The sequence below is a fragment of the Rhinolophus hipposideros genome (genome assembly GCF_964194185.1).
Source record: "Rhinolophus hipposideros genome assembly, chromosome: 10".
In the NCBI taxonomy this organism is placed as follows: Eukaryota; Metazoa; Chordata; class Mammalia; order Chiroptera; family Rhinolophidae; genus Rhinolophus; species Rhinolophus hipposideros.
In genome coordinates, this window is record NC_138056.1 from 42,013,253 (window position 1) to 42,033,737 (window position 20,485).

Consider the following 20,485-nt stretch of genomic DNA (forward strand, 5'->3'; position numbering starts at 1 on the left):
TGCACATCCCTGAAACGATCACTGTGTCCCAGGAGCATTGTGTTGCTCTCACTGGACAGGGCTAAAGCTGGGGTTTGGGTTAACCTTACCACAACTCTATGGATTTACGAAAGAAAGAAAAATTTATGGTATCAGACCAGAAGAAATGCTGGGCAGGCAAAATGGATATTTACTACACATATATTCCCAATCTCATCCAGGTTGACTGTACCTGAGTAGAGACTGCAAGTGACTCCATGATCTGTCTGTCCTCCAAGGGCTCACCACACAGGGCTGTGCTTTTCCTGGTTTGGTCCCAAATATTGCACTGTTTTTCAGAGCAGTTATATAATAAAATATTCTACTCATGGGAAATGGTTCATGCCTGGCTTGAGTCCTAGCATCATGTCCTAGGGCCAAGTGAGAGGAAGAGTCTGGGATCTGATACCACAGGGGGACATACTGTCAGTTGTAGCAGCACTGGGCAGGCCAAATCTACCATTCAGAGGGCACAATGACAAATAACAAGCAGTAGCATAGGCAAGCAGTTGGTATCTAGGCCAGGAGATACTCAGTATTTCAGATGAAGAGATAAGAGACTAAAGTTTAGGGGCATTCCAGCGCCAAGGAGTGGGGAATTGAAAGGAGCAGGCGTGCCCCAGTTGCAGGAGGATCAGGACACTGGGCAGAGTATTAGAATCAGATCTAAGTCATTACACTAAAATCCATGGACTGAGTCTAGAGTCCAAAGCAGGGCTGCGTCTCAAGAATGAGACTGAGGGTCAGTTATCTGATAGAACTGGGTCATAAGTTCAGACGAGCATCAGCCTTGATAGGAAACTCTAGAGTGAAGGACTAAAGCACCATGAATTCCTCCTGCCTCTGTGCAGGATTATGTCCAGTGACTAAGTCAAGACTGAGACTACTGGTGCTATCAAATGGCCTCAGATAAGGGGAAGAAGGGAGATAGAGGTTGGTCCCACAACAGGATCTAACAAACTACGAAATTTAAGTGGTATGTGTTTCCTCATTGGAATGCATAATAAAAAATTAAATTGAAAAAAATTTCAGCTGGACTGTATTAAGAAACAAAGAGAACTGGGAAAGAAATAGATGTAATTGTAACCGGATGTTAGATGAGATTTCCGTTTCCTTAGTTTCAGAGCTTAGAATAATAGGTGGCAAGTACCTCATATTACAAAGAGATATGTCAGGTCAATAATGCATGACTTGCTCAAGGAATGGCCCCCAAATTGGTTCTGAAACATGTAGCCTATTACCCACTGGCCTGAGAAAAGAGAATCAAGGAGAGGAGGTTTGAAAGTGAGGATTTCTTGGAAAAGAACTATTAAATGGCTGTGGTTTTCTCACTCTTAGGTCAAGGGAAGGTAAATAGTAGGGAGCTGTCAGGATGGGAAACAAACTATTAATAACATATCAAGGTGGATGTGTGCTGAATGGAAAAAAAATGCTGTAAGGTAGCTGGGAACTAGAACAGAGTATGGTGAGAGAGTTCTTGGGACAATCTGACCTGTGTTTCCTGAGTGGTGGGCTTTAGAGTCTGATGTCTTATCTCACCTGAGAGCTAGGTGAGAGGCTGGGAGGGGACCAAACATGGTAGGTTAAGGGGCTGGAAAGGGAGTGTTAACAGAGTGATTTTGAAAGGCAATTGTAAGAATAAAAATTGTTCCTTCTTTTAGATAAATGGTAAGAAGCCTGAGTTCTCCTTTCAGCTCTGCTACAAATTCGCTGTGCTGGTGTGGAAAACAGCTTGATCTCTCTGGATCTCAGTTTTTTCTTCTATCAAAGGAAGAATTGTACTAGACTGTCTTTAGGGTACCCTGAAGGGATGTTCTATGACTTTGTAATTCCATGGATGTATTCGGATGAGCTTTGATTCATAGACTGGGATAGATTATTATGAGAGATATACAAGGTCAGATAATTAAGTTCATGAACTCATCCTAGAAAAAGTGCTACATATCTCATTGCTGGATATCAGTATGGTCACCTTCGAAGTACTCCCCTTAGGAAGCTATACACTGACACCAGCACCTAGTCCGACCTTCAAAACAATTTTGGAACTCTTTCTGGAATGGCCATCAGCGCTCTCATTGTATTACCTTTGATGTTCTGAATGTCATCAAAATGTCTTCCTTTCAATATTTCCTTTATCTTTAGGTAAAGAAAGAAGTCATTGGGGGCCAGATAAGGTGAGTAGGTAGGATGTTCCAATACAGTTATTTGTTTACTGGCTAAAAACTCCCTTACAGACCATGCTGTGTGAGCTGGTGCATTGTCGTGATGCAAGAGCCACGAATTGTTGGCAAAAAGTTCAGGTCGTCTAACTTTTTCACGCAGTCTTTTCAGCACTTCCAAATAGTAAACTTGGTTAATTGTCTGTACAGTTGGTAAAAATTCGTAATGAATAATCCCTCTGATATCAAAAAAGTTTAGCAACATCATCGCCACAAGTTCACGAACTTAATTGCCACATCGTGTGTATATGTTTAAATATATACACATATATATACATATATATATATGCATTACAGTAGACCCTAGAAATTCAGGTCTCAAGGGTACAGCATTCTCCCCTTCCCTACTCCCTCTTCTCTTAACAAGTATTTGAAAGATGAACTAATCAAAAAAATTGAAAAGAAACAGTCACCTATTATACCACTAACTGAACACATTGCTAATTATATTTTGGTGTATTCCTATTCAGACTTTGATAACCTATCTGCGACTTTACCCCAGTTGCAATCACTAGCACACACTTTATGTTCTTATAGCACACCAGTTCAATAAACTGTGCATGACCAAGAAGATTGAAAGCTTGGGGTGCTTCCAAATATTGCAAGATAATTTCAGGCAAGGAACAGCTGGGCTTTGATAATACAGCCTTTTGGGGCACAGAGCTACTCTGTTGTGACCTCTCTTCCTCCTTCTCCCCTCCCCACCCTTACTTCCTGATCCTTCAGCAACAACAGGAACTCAAGAGGCCCAGTAGAGCTAAGCCACAGCAGCCTCTGAGCTACATAGTATTCATTATGGTGCATTAGGTTCATAATATTCATTAGGTTGCTTCTGAGTTAGAAATACCAGATGACCCATTTAGCAGACATCACAGCAGCCACCAGAGAGTTATGTCAAGCCCCTAAATCACAGAGAAAATCAATGTCAAGGGAATGTGGAGGTGTGCTGGTGATTCTGTTGTTAAGACAGGATATGAGGAGATGTACACAATCAGAAAGGTGATGACACACCATCTGCCTTAATGCCAACTTCTGTGTCTCAGTTCCTGTGACCTCAATCCTACTGACAGGAGCACACCTGAGTCCAGCCCTAGCAAAGTCAAGCTTTTTGAGAAGTCCTGTACATCCTCATCTAGGCAGAGATGGAAATGGTTTAGACGGGGCCTTGAGATGCCATTCTTAAAACTTAATCTGGTCTTGTGGAAGCTTAAAGAGCAAGAGGAGAGGTAAAGGGCAATGGGGCCAGAGAAGCAGGTAGGTAGGGATTGTTTCGTGGAGTCCCTGGAGCTTGCAGGAGAGGAGGAATGTCCCATAATTTGCAGCAGGATATAACATGCTCAGATCTATGTTTTAGAAAAATTGGTCTGGTAACAGTGTGGAGAATAATTTAAAAATGGCAAGCCTGGAGGCAGAGACCTGAGATTATTATAATAGTTTGGTTAAGAACTATTAAAATTTCTAGAAAAGCATAGGACTTCATTACTAGAAGAGAAAAAGAGGAAAAAATGCCCTAGCGGATAGAGAAAACACTACCTCCTTAGAGAGCTCCATAAGTAAAATAACTTTCTTTTCTGTGGGGTTGCCTTTTTTTTCGGCATTGAACATTAAAAAAAAAAAAAAAAAAATATATATATATATATATATATATATATATATGTATGTTTATATTTTTTCTAATTACAAAAGCAATACATAATCATCAGAAAATTTCAAACAATTCAGAAATATTTAATTTATAAAGTAAAAGTATTGCACAATCCCACCTCCCAGAGGTAATAGCTCTTACTAGTAAGATACTTTCATCACAGTGAGAAATCCTACTCTTACCAAAGGACTTGAAATGCCTCACAACTAGATCTCAAAAGGCAAAGCAATGCTCAGATTTCCTGAAGAGTAAATGATGAAAGATTATTCAGAGGAGGAAAGGTATATAGAAATAACTGGGAGAAAAAGATTAAATGCTAAAGGAGCTGATTAACTCCCAATCATATTTTCTGCTCAGCAGTTCATTTGCCTGAAGCTATCCAGGGTGCTTGACTAAGTGGGTGGCTAGTGTTTACTTGAGTGGAATAAATGAGCTCTAGAAGTTTACCTTCCTTCTTGATTAACTGTTCGTAAGTTGCACTTTTCAACGGAAAAGTATTCTCCTGTGGATAGAAAAGGTTTTCCATTCCTAGCAGGCCTCTTGACATGGTAGAAAACAACAGAAAATAATTCAGTAGTTTTTGTGCCCATTTGTACTTATCAGATTGGGATAATAATACCTGTCTGCCTCCCCAGGGAGATCATGAAGCAATTGAATGATTTCTTTTTGGTGGCTTGCTTTTGAAATCATAGGGAAAAAAATCTAGACTTGAGATCTTTTAAAGGAAAGAATTACCCTTTCTGGGCAATTCTTGGAGAGTTTCTTTAGAAATAAAGCCTTTCTTGGAACCCACTCTGGGGTTTAACAACTTTTACCATAAAAAATTCTGAAGTCTTTCGATTGCATATAGTAACAGAAACTCAACTCAGACAACCTTAAGTGAAAAAGGAAAGGCTATTTTTTTCACTTTTCTAAAGCCTGACAAAAGTGGAGTTGAATTCAGGGATACAGGCTCTATCAGGAACTATAACTGGACTTGTGAAATTTTACTTCAGCATCTGTATGCTTGAGTGAGGAAGTGAATTCCAGGAAGCTATCGACTGGCCATATTTGGTCACATTCATGTCAAAATATCAAAAGCTAGTCATCGGACAGCTGGATGGCTCAGTCGGTTACAGCGCACGCTCTCAACAAGATTGCCGGTTCAATTCCCACATGGGATGGTGGGCTGCGCCCCCTGCAACTAAAGATTGAAAATGGCGACTGGACTTGGAGCTGAGCTGGGCCCTCCACAACTAGATTGAAGGACAATGACTTGGAGCTGATGGGCCCTGGAGAAACCCACTGTTCCCCAATATTCCCCAATAAAATGAAGAAAAAAAAGCTAGTCATCAAAGAGGATACCAGAACAACTGTGAAGAGAGAAATCAAGATGAGAGATGGTAACTATCAGGATCACGGTTCCTAATGGTTTTCCAGGTCCTGTTTCCTTTCCTTTTGTATCCTGAGTACTTTGGGAGAAATAAATTCTCTTTGCACTAGTTTGGAGTGAATTTCTCGTTTGTAACCAAAAGAAACATGACTGTTATGGACTAAATGTTTGTGTCCTCCAAGCCCCCAAATACTTATGGTGAAGCCCCAATCCCTAATGTGATGGTATTTGGAGGTGGGGCCTTTGGGAGGTGATTATATTTAAATGAAGTGATGAAGGTGGGGCCCCCATGATGAGGTTAATTGAAGAAGGAGAAGGAGAAGGAGAAGGAGAAGGAAAAGGAGAAGGAAAAGGGGAAGAAGAAGAGATATCAGAGCTCCTTTTCTCTGCCATGTGAGGACACAGGAAGAAGGCAGCTGTCTGAAAGCCAGGGAGAAATTTCTCACCAGGAGAGTCAGCAGGCACCTAATCTTGGACTTCCCAGACTCCCAAACTGTGGGCAGTAAATATCTGTTGTTTCAGCCGCTCAGTCTACGGGTATTTTGTTACAGCAGCCCTAGCTTACTAAGACAATGACTAAGACAACTAGGAAAGAAAATTAGTGATAATCTTTGCTGTGTACTTTCTGTAGAGAAAACATCTCTCCTATACGGAACCTTCCCTCGCAAAGGTCACTGATTTCTAATTGCCAAACCCAGTGACTTTTACTCAATTTTCTTTCTTTCTCTCTTTCTCTCTTTCTCTCTTTCTCTCTTTCTCTCTTTCTCTCTTTCTCTCTTTCTCTCTTTCTCTCTTTCTCTCTTTCTCTCTCTCTCTCTCTCTCTCTCTCTCTCTCTCTCTCTCTCTCTCTCTCTCTCTCTCCTTCCTTCCTTCCTTCCTTCTTGCTTTTTTTTTTTTTTGCCATATTGGCTCTTGTTGCCTTCTTGAATCTCTTTGCTCTCCCCTCCATGAGTTCTCCTTTTCCTTCTCTGACAGCCGTTTTTCAGTATCCTTTACTGTTTTCTCCATTTTACCTCTAAGATTTTGTTCTTGGCCATTTCATTTTGCTGTATCCTCTTTGCTGAATCTCTTTTGCTGAATACCACAATTTGCTCTCTCACTCATAGGCCAATGACTTCCTCATTTATTATTGTCGTGCAGGGTGTCCGGCGGGGCGGCCTGCGGGGTCTCTGTTCCCGCTCACCACATAAGAACGCAGGACATGGTGAGGCCAAAAAGGAACACCCACGGAGCCATAGGTAGGGAAGTCATACCACTATGGTCTCACTGAAGGCTGGGTTTACACGACGTGCGATCTGCTGTCCGCTTTGCTGCCAACCGACCAACTGTCCTCGACTCTCCTTACTCTCCTTCAGTCTCCTCCTTCACTCTCCTCAGCTCCCCTCCGTAGCCGCGGCAGTTATATCAGTGACCAATGGCTTAATGGCTACAGCTGATGGCCAACCAGCCACAGCTGACGGCCATCCACTATCTGAGCCAGCACCTCTCCACATGAGGCCGAGAGCCTGGAAACTGCTTTCTGGGGCTCTGTCTCCACAATTATTCATAACCATAACCTTTGCTGAGGTTTAGGTCCTAATTTATACTCTCTTGGTGAATATCCCCCCTAGATAATCTGAAAACACTGCAAAACGTCCCAAAATGAATTTCTCCTTTCCCTAATCTAGTCTCAAAGTTTTTAGCCTCAACCACCAGTAACTCCCACACTGAACCTCTCGTAAGCCATACTCTCTTGTAGTCATCAGCCCAGTCTTGTAGCCTTCCTCTCCCAATACCTCTTCTCCTCTCCCCTAGGCTCCTTTTCTTGGTACCCCATTCCTACCTCAGCCTTGCTCCCATTCTCACTTGCTTGTCTAAATCCTGCCTTGACCCTACATTCCTCCTCCTCCTTTCAGCCTTGCTAAATATCTCTTTCCCAGGACATGTCATGCATTTTTATATCTCCATGATTTGCTTATGGTTTTCTTTTCCCTGGAGTGCCGTTTCCCCTTTTTTGTCCTATCTAAATCCTATTTACCTATCAAAATCCAACTCAATTCTTAATTCCTCCATGAAGCCTCCTGTCAGGACTAAGCATTCACTCCTTGTGGCTCGCATAGAGCCACTAGAGTAAGTACTACAATCTCTGTTGAGTTATTGCTTGTTATGTGTTTTCCTTTCTCTCCTGGTAGAGTGTGATTATTCTTGAGGGAAGGACCTTTCATAACAGTGCTCACTGCATAGTTCACATGCTCAATGATATTTGTTAAATTGAATCATAGAAAAAACTAACTGGAAGAAGTGCAGAGATCTTTGACAAGAGTTCACATAGCTTAAGAAAGATATTATATACTTTTAGATATAAATTGAAAGATATAAATTCTTTGCTATTCAAAATGGAGTGAGAGATGTGCAATAGCAGATAGGGAAGAGGCCCTCTCTGCTATTCTTAACTTTTCCTGGTAGGTGACTGAATTTGGCCTTTATCCTACAACCCGAGTAAGCCTTATCTTTAAAATGCCTGCTTTGAATAAGCTAAGATTTCTTGAAATTCATATCCTGAGAGATTTTCTTCTTTACGTAAGTGGAAGAGAAAACTCTAAACTGACGCATTATATGGTCTTGACATATGGTGGGTCCCAAATACATGAGTAACTGGCTGACAAAGAAATCTCAACCTATCATGGTATAAGAAGCAGTAGATCCTATGGGTCAGGAAGCTCCTGGAGAAGGACTGCCGGAGTCTGCATGGGGCAAATGAACTTAGTTCCCTCTTATGTGCGGTGGAGGTTGAGGTTGTAATGGACCTGCCTCACAAGGTTATTATGAGGATTAGACAAGATAATATATGCAAAGTTCTTGACAGGCTAAGCACATAGTAAGCACTCAGTAATTATTAGGTGTTATTATTATTTTTTTGATTACCACTTTAAGCTGTGACATGGTAAATCCCCCTCTTAGGTACTTTAACGACACCCTGGGCAGATTCTATGATTTGACTACTAACTCAGTTCCGTCTGGTTTAAAATGGCAATCTCATGATTGGTTCAAAGCTCTCTGATTTCTCCAATGCAAGCTAGCCTTACCGCAGGAGGAGACAGGATGACTTTTTCAATCTTCCGCCCACTCTAGACCTTGGAGGGCAGGTGGAGGCTGGGCCATGCCCTGGGACACCTTGTCCCCTTCCCTGTTTTTGAGTAAGAGCTCAGGAAGAGGAATGAGACAGTCAGGGCTCTTCTTATGTAGCTAGCTCCCTCTTGTTGGGGAGGCGTCTCTGAAATTTGCTACTCTTGTTCATTTTGCTCTACTACTGCCTCTAATGAAGTGGTAGCCTCCACCCAGGTGGGTGCACCGGCTCCTTATGCGCACGGTTTAGATACCTCGTTAGTGTTAATTACTGAGGCACAATTGATGCTGGAGAGGAGACTGAAAATGATGCTTGAGTTTGTTGTTGTTCTGACAAGATACAATCAGAACCCTCTTGTTTCCCACCTGCTTGCTGAATAACCTCCTAGGGAAGGGTGTGTAATAGAGTGCAGTGTGGGTGACGGAGATCAGAGAACGGGTTGGATGTTACTCAAAGGACTTCTGAATTTCAGGTACTTTAAAAAAAGCAACAACCCAAAATAATATTTTTTGAATATCTACTAAAGCTAGGTTCTTAGTACACATTATCTGTTCTATGTAAAAAGGATTATTAATTCCATTTTACAGAGGAAGATTGTGAAGGTAAGAGGAACTAAATCAATTGCCATTATTTCAAAGGGTGCTGTTTCTTACATACTAATTTCCACAGTGACAAAAAAAAACTCTAGTTAAGACTTCAGAGAGGCAATATTAACAAAGTCATAGTTTTAACATTTAGGATATAGCTGTGCTTGCTAATGTTAATTTTTTTTTCTCTGATGCAAGCATATATTTTTACTTTATATCAATTCACCACTAGTATAAGGGCCATAAAGTGTTTTTTTGGCACAACTTGAAGTTGGCAGTGGACATGATAATCCTCATTCATTTTTCTTTTTGGCAAGAAGGTAATTCACTGAAAATTAAAAATCCTTTTTTAAATCCTCAAACAAATTACTCCTCCAAAGCTCTAGCACTTAATCACTTGCCTCTTCAGTTATAAATAAATGTGTATATAAAGCCTGCCGTGTATCAGGCGCTGTGTTCAAGGTGCTGGTATACTGTAGTAACTAAGGCAGCAAGATACTTGCTTTCATGGTGCTTAGGTCTTACCTAAGGAGACAGACCATAATCAAAATAATAATACAATTTCAGAGGACGTGATGTGAGGAAAATAAGACTAAGTGTCATGAAACAGAGTGCGAGGAGGAGAGCAATATTAAATAGGATAGTCTGGAAGGACTAATCTTTTGACTAAAACATGAAGCAGCCACTCAAAGATTCGGGAAAAGAGCCTCTCAAACCAGAGGGCTAGCAGGTGCAAGGGTCTGAAGATTTATTTGGCCACTTTTAATGGTTTGAATACTGAGATTGAGGCCCTCGCTCCATTCCCCACACTTAGCGAGAGAACTGAATGGTAAGTACAATGCAAGATTGGAAGATTTTTGGTTAACTTCTGGAAGGTAAAATACCTGGTATGGAAACAAGCAAAAGCCAAGAAGAAAATAAAGGTAAATTGGAGCCTAAAAGTGTACCCAGCCTACTGAGAAGTTTTTCTATAATAAAAGTGAATTCTAGGAAAGTTGATTTAATTTTATTGATTCAATAAAGTTATTAACTATTGAGGAATCCACCCGGTCACATTTCTATGCTTGTGTGACACTTCATTTATAACTAAATGTTTCCTAAAGTAAAATAGAAAACAACCACTTTGCTTTCTGTATTTATGCTTCTCAACAGAGGTCCTGTGGTAGACTTTCTTACATTTGTGGTAAACTACTTTTAACCATGCATCAAGGCAATAAAAATAGTTTTCCTGTGATTATGTCTTTGGAAGTCTGGCACAAAATGTGATTTCACTTACCGAGTGTGGTGTGACAGCTGTAAGTTGCCAAATTCCAGCTTAATGTTTCAAGATTGTATTTTCAGTGTGACGGAGTCGCTGACTTTTCTGGCTTTGGCTGCCTTTTCCACAGAGAAGCTGGCACTCAGACAAATCCCCTGCCACATCCTCACAGAGATGCTGACAGATCTCTGTCTCTCAGAGGTTCTAACTTGGTAGCATTCCATCCAGACATGCTGGGCACGAGCACGGGTGTCTGTGTCTGTTGGCCTGTGGGAATGTCCTCTGGGAGTTCTGCCTTGGGGCCAGCACGCTTTGGTAGGAAGGCATTGGGCTGGTTTACTAGGGCAAGAAGTCTTATTCAAGGAAGCCCGAAGTCGTGTAGCAGGCTGGAGAATCAATTTTCTCTCCTCATTATATGGTTGGGTCATTGAGTAAGTGCTTAATAAATAATTGGTTGTGATGTATACTTGTGGTGTATAGATGAATGCCTAACTCAAGGAACTCACTCTAACTTGTTTGAGGAAATAACCTATAGCTGCGAACTGTTTTATAGCTGCCCCCCCCAACCCCAAGACTTCTTATAACTCATTCAATGAATTTTTAACTAGTTTTTATCAAGTACTTCTTCTATGCCAGGCACTGCGTTCTGCTTAAGATCTACAGAAATAAAGGAGACAAATTGTGCTAGGATTCATATTGTACACAGAAAAATGTTATCATGGTTATCTTGGGGGAGTAGAATTAGATGAAGATAGGGACAAGGACTCAATTTATACTTTTTTATCTTTACTATTTGAATTTTTTGTAACAATTTTTTGGCAACATTTTTTTTTGTAACTCAACAAAAATGTTCCAAGCAATTTTTTGTGCCAGGCAGTCTTCTGAGCTTTGAATGAAGCAGAAAGAGTCCCCTGTCCTCACAGAGCTTTCATTCCAACTGCAGAGGCAACACAAAACCAAAAAATCCAAACAAATGTTCCATATAATATAATGATGATTGATGAAGTATCCTATGGAAAAAAATAATTTTTTTAAAATAAAAGGGTTTACTTAAAAGAGTTATGATATTCTGTTGTTAAGTATCCTATAATTCAATCCCTGCCTTGCTTCTCTCACTTCCATGTAACCTTCCTTGTTTCCTTCTTAATTTCAAATGCATAAAAGAAGCTGCAAAACTGTTATTCTCTGGGGCATTTGAGATCTTGCTCCCTGACATACGTTGTCGTTTTGGCTCAAATAAACTTTTTTTTCTTAAACACAATTACTTGAATTATATTCTTCAATTTTTCAAAAAAGAATTTTTATTGGTGAATAGTGTGTTTTTCCAGGACACATCAGTTAATGTTCCTCAATTTAGTTGTGGAGAGCACAGCTCAGCTCCAAGTCCAGCCTCCGTTTTCATACTTTAGTTGCAGGGGGGCGCAGCCCACCATCCCACGTGGGAATTGAACCCGCAGCCTTGTTGTGAGCTCAAGCACTCTAACCAACTGAGCCATCTGGCTGCCCCACCCACAGCTCAGCGGCAGCTCATTGTCTTCAATCTAGTTGTGGAGGGTGCAGCTCACTGGCCCATGTGGGAATCCAACTGGTAACCCTGTTGTTCAGAGCTCCGGCTCTAACCAACTGAGCCATCCAGCTGCCCTCAAATAAACTTTTACAAAAATTTTAAAACAAAAACAGTTATGATATTCTGATTTGTTCAGCTACTCTTGACTCTTTAGAGACCAGGGCTTTGTATTGGCCTGGGCAAATAAATAGCAGGACTGAGAGAAACAGGCCAGAAGGCCAAGCCGCAAAGCTTTGAACTATTTGGATTTTTGTCCAGCACTCTCTCCACCCAGCACAAATGAAAAGGCAGCCTCAGCTCCCTGCGTTCTTTTGGCCCAAGAGTGATGTCAATCCAGGGAGTTTGACCTGGCTTATAACTTTGCCCAGGCCTTTCCCCACCTAGTATGGGGACAGAACTCACTGCTATGCCGGTCAGTATTTAAAGGTGCTAATCCTGCCGACCCCACATCCATAGCCTGCTTTTTTCCAGCTTCCCCAGCTGGCTTCCAGGGACCTGATCCCACTGGCTTCTGGCCTGTCTTGTCTGACAGCTGCTTGAACACTGGGACTTAAAAATTAGTTCTGAATTCCTGAGTCCAGCCATCACATTCCAATCTATTTTTAGGACAACATCCTCCTTCTTTGGCTTCCTGAGAAACTGGTCCTCTTTTTCTGTTTCTAAACTTTTCCATTCCCAATTCAGACTGGTCTCCTCACCTGGGAATGCAACGCTTAGGAGTTCCAGTTCCTGCCCACAGTCAAGGAGAAGATGCTGTTTTCACTGAATTACTCTAGTCAAAGAAGAGGTAAAACTTGATATGCTGTTAAATTTAAAAACAAAAATCTTTTGTTCCACTTATGAAGTTAACACAAGCTTATTACAAAAATGTTAGAAAGTGCAGCTCAAATAATATGCACTTTATTATTTTTCTTTTGATCTGTTCTCATGCTCACAAGTTTGCTGTTATTGGTTAAATATATTATCCATGTATAAAAGACAAAATTCAAAATGTAACATCTCACTGTTTCCCTGCCATCCAGTTTCTTTCCTTGAAGCACATTGTTCATAGTATTCTCTTATGCTCCTTTTTATTTTTATAGTTATGTCCTACTTTATTTTCTGATTTTAGTTACTTGATTTTTCTCACTTTATATCTTAGTCAATCTAGCTAAAGATTTGTCAATTTTGTCGATCTTTATAAAGAACTGGCTTTTGGTTTTGTTGATTTTCTCTATTGTTTTCCTATTCTCTATTGTATTTGTCTCCAATCTATTCTTTATTATTCCCTTCCTACTGCTAGCTATGGGTTTAGTTTGCTGTTCTTTTTCTAGTTACTTAAGGTGTAAAGTTAGATTATTGATTTACTTTGCTACTCCCATTATTACTTATGTAAGTTTTATTATTTTATTTTAAAAATCATGCAGAATAATTTACTTTTTGCAGTACTTTTCTGTGAATTTTAACAAATATACATAATCAGCTGGATAGATAACAACTACTTATTTTATTAATTACTGAGATAAGTGGTGGAATCTCTAACTATAATGACTTGTGTATGTATTTCTTTCAGAATTGTTGCCAGTAGTACACAGAAATGTTTTCTTGAACCACTTGAGAGTGAGTTGTTGATATATGTAAAATTACTCTTTTTCCTTGTGTAATTGATTAATATTTTATGATAGATATTTTGAAACTATGTAAATATTCTGTTTTCATCAAACTTTATTCATCGATTTAAAAATACAGATTCATGATTTTATTATTTTAGTCAATGGGTTATAGTCTTTAATATTATTATATATTTTGCAGCTCAAATTATACCTGATTTTGCCATTGAAGCCTCTTCAATCTGTCTCTTGAGTCCTTTCGATATGTTCATGTCATTCTTTGAGCACTTGTTTCTTGCATAAGATGTTCCAGACTCATCTTGTATTTTTCCATGTTCCAACCAACCTGTAATCAGTCATTTTTCTAAGAAATGGAGAATATTATTTAGAACCAAGATCTTGACACTAAACATATCATTGTTCTTGGGGTGTTACTGACCCCAAGCCCTTTTAGTGGACACACTCATTTACATTTATATTCCTTCCAACATCTATCTATCTATCTACCTACCTACCTATCTATCTATTGAAAACCATGATTTCACACTGACTTTTTCAATTTCAATCCAATATCACAAGTTTCATTCTACTTTTCTCTCTTTCAAGTTTCTAACTCTAATGAGGGTAATAAAATCTGGGTTTACGTTATCCCTAATATTACTACTTTTTTTTAAAGAGGACTTTATTGGGGAACAGTGTGTATTTCCAGGACTTTTTTTAATTGGGTAACAGTAGTGTGTTTTTCCCAGGACTCATCAGCTCCATCCAAGTCAAGTTGTCCTTTCAGTCTTAGTTGTGGAGGGCGCAGCTCAGCTCCAGGTCCAGTCACCATTGTTAGTTGCAGGGGGGCGCAGGCCACCATCCCTTGCGCAAGTTGAACCGGCAACCTTGTGGATAAGAGCACACACCCCAACCAACGGAGCCATCTGGCCACCCAGGAGCTCAGCCGCAGCTCATTGACTTTATTCTAGTTGTGGAGGGTGCAGCTCACTGGCCCATGTGAGAATCAAACTGGCAGCCCCGTTGCCCACAACTCCCGCACTAACCAACTGAGTCACCTGTCTGCCCCACTACTTATTTTTTAATCAATCTACCAGTTTGTAAGCAATCCTTTATTGCTGCACCCTTTCTCGAAGGCAGATGCCCACCTTATCCCACTTGAACTCCAATACCTTGCACCAGGTTGCATTATACAGATGCCCTTTTTACCTAGTTTTGACTCTTGGCTAATGCCATCATTGCCCCCTGTGTGGACACTCTTTACCCTCCTCTGGCTTTGAAACCTACTTTGAGCCACCCCTGTTAGGTCTCTGAATGTTAGAGACCTTGACTTCATGTTAGGTCTCTGAATGTTAGGTCTCAGAGACCTTGACTTACAGACAGTGCCATGTCTGCAAGAAAACAACAAAATGTCCGTTGGCCTGCACCTGCAGACAGAGCCAAACTTGGGATAACAGAAAACGCCACAAAACAGCTACTGGCTTACAGGGAGTCAGCATTTTCTGTTCAAACAATGCAACCCTGTCAGCACTGCCCCTATAAAACCCTCCTCTACCCCTCCTTCCAGGCTGCAAGTCTCCTTTAGACATGCAGCCTGGGCTGTAGCCATCTTTTGCTCTGCCTGATAGACTTTGTCTCTTACAATAAAAACTTTCTTAACTTGCCTGACCGTGCATGTTTCTTTACCAGCCAACCTATCAACCCATCCAAAGGGATATCTTTGTTACCTGGTGTGCAGAAAAGTGTTAATATAGCAGGCCTGAGACTCCTCAGAAGAGCTTGCTTGCAAGGTTGGCCCTTGGCTGGCATCTTGTAACTTGGATTTCAGGAGGGTTCCCACCATTTCCATTCGGATAAGAATGGCCCACCTTGCCCAAACTGTTTGTGTAAATCATATGATTTATGTTGAACGACTGCTTTCCTTTTGGGAATTTAGAATTTTGGTACATGTTAGGCATAGAGTGCTTATATGACCAGCTGCCAATAAAACTTTGGGCACCGAGTCTCTCATTGAGCTTCCTTGGTAGATAGCATTTCACACATGTTGTCACAATTTGTTGCTGGGAGGAATTCTGTACGTTCTGTGTGATTCCTCCAGGAGAAAACTCTTAGAAACCTTTATCTGGTTTCCTTTGGACTTTGTCCCATGTGCCTTTCCCTTTGCTGATTTTGGTTTCTATTATTTTGCTGTAATGAATCATAGCCATGAGCATATAACTATGTACTGAGTCCTGCTAGTCAATCATTGAACCTGGGGGTGGTCTTGTGGACCTCTGACATACCTTGCTTGGGCCCTGAAACCCCACATTGGGCTGTGTCTTTTCTCTCCTCACTCTGCTTGAGTTTTAAGCCCCTCTGCTGAGCTAGTCACCTCATTCTGCCTGGGCTCTGACACCCTACATCAGGCAGGTTTCTCCACTTCAGGGATGCTGTTCTCCCACCACTTGTTTCCAGTTTTTAGCTATTGCCACTAAAGCTGCTATGAATATATTTGGATAAGTCATTTTTGTGAATATGTATTTCCCTTTTTTTTTTTTTTTGAGGTCCAGCACTTTATTGGTAATGTTCAGTTATGGTTTTTTAATTAAAGTTTATTGGGGTGACAATTGTTAGGAAAATTACATAGATTTCAGGTGTACAATTCTGTAATATATCATCTATATATCACATTGTGTGTTCACCACCCAGAGTCAGTTCTCTTTCCATCACTACATATTTGAGAACATGTATTTTCAATCCTTGTAGGTAAATTCAATGGCACTACTGGGTCATTAAGTAGGTGTTTGTTTAGTTTTATAAGAAACTGCCAAACCTTTTCCCAGAGTGGTCGTACCATTAATACTCCCACCAATAATGTATGATTATCAATTATCCTCTAAAAATTATATAATGAGGAAAAAAGTATTTTATAGTTACCCACATTTACCATTTTGGGTGCTCTTCATTCCTCTGTAGATCTACATTTCCTTCAATAATCTTAAGAGTATATTCCACATCTGCTGATAACAAATCTCTCTGCTTTTGTTTATCTGAAATGCCTTTATTTCACCTTTATATCTGAAGATATTTCTGCTAAATTTAAAACTCTCAGTTCACAGTTTCTTTTCTTTAAGCCTTTAAAAAAAGTTCCATTTTTTGCTTATTTGCATATACATATATATACATATATACATATATGTGTGTGTATGTATATATGTGTATGTATATATATGTATATATACATATATACATATATATATATTTGTTGTTATTGTTCTTCCCCTGAATGAAATGTATCTTTTCCCCTAAACTCCCTATGGCTGTTCCAAAACTTTTCTGTTTATTTTTGGCTGTCAGTATCATTATGATATGCCTAAGTGTGTTTATGTTTATCCTGCTTGGGGCTCAATTAACTTTTTGATCTTTGGGTTTATTTTTTTCAACAAATCTAGTTTAAAATTTTGCCATTATTTCTTCAAGTACTTCAAATAACCTAATTTTTTCTCTTCTTTCTTTCTGAAATTAAGTAGACATGTGTTAAACTCGTCCTTTTCCTCTTTGTAGTGTCTAATCTATTGTTAAGCCCATCTAGTAAAATTTTCATTTCAGACATTGTATTTTTCAGTTCCAGAATTTCTATTTTGTTCTGCTTTATGAGTTACATTTTTTATTGCTATTTCTTATTTGCCATCTTATTATGTTCATGGTTTCCTTTATTCATAATAGCTTTTGAAGGAGACCAAAAGTTTTGCCTTTTGGGATACTGATTTTTAAGCTGGTTATTTAAAAAAGACTCAGAAAGAAAGTTTGACTCTCCCTCTCGTTTCCTGCCTAAAAGATTCAGAGGGGAAAAAAACCTGCTTCACAAAGGGAACCTTAGAAAAATCACCTTAGCATCTGACAGAAGATTCTGAGGAATTTGTTTACTAGACACCTCCCATCCCCAAATTTAACTTCCCAAGTGTGTTCTGCTCTTCCTCGATTACCTGTAAATCGCTCTTTCTCACTTTTGAAATCTAAGATCCTGTCCCTCCCCACTTCTCTTTTTTCCAAAATAACATATATAACCAATTTTACCTTACTGTTTTTGGAATTTTCATGCTTATGTGAATTCCCCATGCATACATATTAAAATTTTTATTTTCTCCTTGTTAATTTGATATTTGGCCCAGCTAGAAGAACTTAGAAGGTGGAAGGAAAAGTATTATTTTTTTTAGTCCCCACACTTTTTTTTTAAAGTTATTTCTAGGTCTCCCTCTATTGATTGATTTTTTTTCTTCTGATTATGGCTTCTTTGATTGCCTACTAGTTTAGAGTGCATGTTGAGCATTGTGGATTCATGCTACAGAACATCTTGATTTTATTTTCTTTTTTAAAAAATTGAGCTCTGATCAATTTTGAGCTTTGTTCTGACACACAGTTAATTTATTTGTGCATCAAATTAATCCTTTTGAATCTTGTTTTATATTTTATTAGTGTGTGTCTAAAGCAGCCTTTCCTCTAGGGTTAGATTAGCCCTAATACTAAGGATTTGTCTTTCTGGGGTATTTTCTGAATACCCAACGTAGCCAGCAAGTTTTCTTCACTCTGGTTGATTGGAAATTTAATGTCTTCCAGGCCCCTGTAAATGCTGGAATCTCCATTCAGTTTATAACTTTCCAGTACTTGGTATGTCCCTAGCATTTATTCTTTGCTCCACTTCAAATAGTCTTACCCTGGCTTGTGCAGATTTTCAACCAAAGACCCAAGGAGACTCCTATACAACTATCTAGAGTGCCTTTTTTGTTCTTCTCTGGTAAACTGTCCTGCAAATTCCAGCCAAATTGATAGCCTTGAACTCCAACCCCTTTCTCCTTGGCTGAGTAACACCTCTGTGCTCCCTTTGGGCTACCCCTCCCTTTGCTGTGGTCCAGAAAGTGACTCTAGGCAGAAAGCAATGAGGCTCTTGAGGCTCACTTTATTTATTAATCCTTTCTCTCAAGGATGACAGTCCTTGACTGACTATTCAATACCTGAAAACAGTTGTTTCAGATATGTTGTCCAGTTTTCTAGTTGTTTGCAGTGGGAAGGCTGGTCTGGTACCAATTACTTTGTCACAGCTAGACAGGAAAGTCTCAAATTGGCTTTGGGTTTTGTATTACAGCTTAAGAGGTTTTCCTAGTGGTTTCTCTTGGGGAGGGTGAATAGTGTATTGGAAGGAAGGATGGGGTCTTCTGGGTTTTGGTAATGTTCTATTTCTTGATTTGGGGACTCCCACGTTGAGCTGTGAATATGCCTTCTCTATTCCAATATTGATTTTAGATTCTCAACAAGGCTTTTCAGCTTTTATTAGATAAATATTTTGCAATGATTGCCCAAAGGCTATGTTTCCAGGGCCTGTGAGTCAGAATTAAAAGTAGAAAAAAAACTGTGTTTGCTCTAGGGATTAGAAAGAGAAAAAAAAAAGGAGCTGACAATAAGAGGGAAGAACAGAAACATCTAAAGGAATTTATTAGTTGTCTCCCTGTCTCTCTTCAAACAATTCATAAACTCTACATTGTTCATTATTGTTTAGAAGAGTGGATTTGTTTTTGAGTGTGGTAAAATGCTAAACTCTGATTTAAGGTTGCACAAGTGTAAAATCAGAGGCTTCCCTATACATTATGCTAAGAAAAGTCTTTTTACTTCAAGATAATAAAAACATTTTTTTCTATTTTATCTTCTAGTACTTTCATAGCTTTGCTTGTTAATTTTAAAGTTTTATTATCATCTGATAATTAATTTTGTATATAGTATATGACAGGAATCTGACTTAAAAAATTAGTTAGACAATTTTCTCAGTAGCATTTATTATCTTTTTTTTCTGATTTAAAATGCTACCTTTATCATATACTAAACCCCATAATTACAGGGGTCTATTTGATCTCATTTGTTTACCTACTTTTTTTCCTGCCTCGGTACATCCCCGTTTCAATGATTATAGCTTTATAAATTTTTTATGTCTGCTAGTACAGGTCTACCATCCTCAGTCTTCTTTTTTCAAAAAGTATCAGTATTCTTAACATCAGATTGTTTCTGCTGAGTGACAGACTTGTATATTTAACCAGTGATCATATGCATTTAGAGGCATTCTGAAAGGCATTCATTGTACAAAAACATATTGAGAAAAGGCAGTGTGCCAGATCACTAAAGGGTGCTTATAGTCTGGTGGCAGATAAGTATACAATTAAAACATAACCAGATAATTTCTAAAATAGAGGGGAGGAAGTACCAGTAAGACTGGTACCCTTAAGGTAAATTTTCAAAGGTAAGCAATAATTGATTATACAAAAACACTGGGGAGAAGGCATTTAAGGCACAGGGATAACTATTACAAAGGCACAGTAGCACAAATGAGTATGTATGGCACGCTAAGGGTACTACGTGTGGTCAGAATGGTTTCTTTTATTTATTTGTTTATTCATGTTGGCTTCAGAGTGAGCTAAACCATTTGAGCCTGTGTCAAATCATGAAGGGCTTCAAGATTGTCTCCCGGAAACCACTCTAGTGGTAATGTGAAAAACTGCTTAGAGGTGAGTGAGAAGAGAGATCATAAAATCTGAATGAGGAGGATAAGGAAATTGAGATCTGATTAGACCCGGTGTTTGGATATGGGTGTGAAGACAAGAAGGAATTCATTCATTCATTTATTCAACAAGTTGAATTTAATGAATGTTAAATGAGAATTCTTAGGTGTAAGGTTTGAGCAAGAGAGGAGCTGATGGTGCCATTTCCCAAGATTGTGAATACAAGGAGTGGATAAAATTTAGGAGGTAAGAAGATATTGCTTTCAGATTTGGATGTCCTGAGTTTGAGGTTGATAAGAAAAATAATCCTGAGATGTTCTAAATTAGAGTGGTGGAGAGTGACAGAAAGAGGCAGAACTGCTACTCTGTTAATGGCTGCTGACCAGCTAACAAAAGTCTTCTCACATTCCTGTTTTGCCTGTTGGAACTTCAGATTAATTTCCAGGTGGCTATTCCCAAAGATTACTGTATCCAGGCGCCACGTAACTCCAGGAGCCACCACTTGTAGATTACACGTGGACATTTCGAACTACTGCCCATAGCCAATCAACAGATGAGGACATTTCTTTATGGGATTCTGCTATCCCAGAGCTGGCCCAG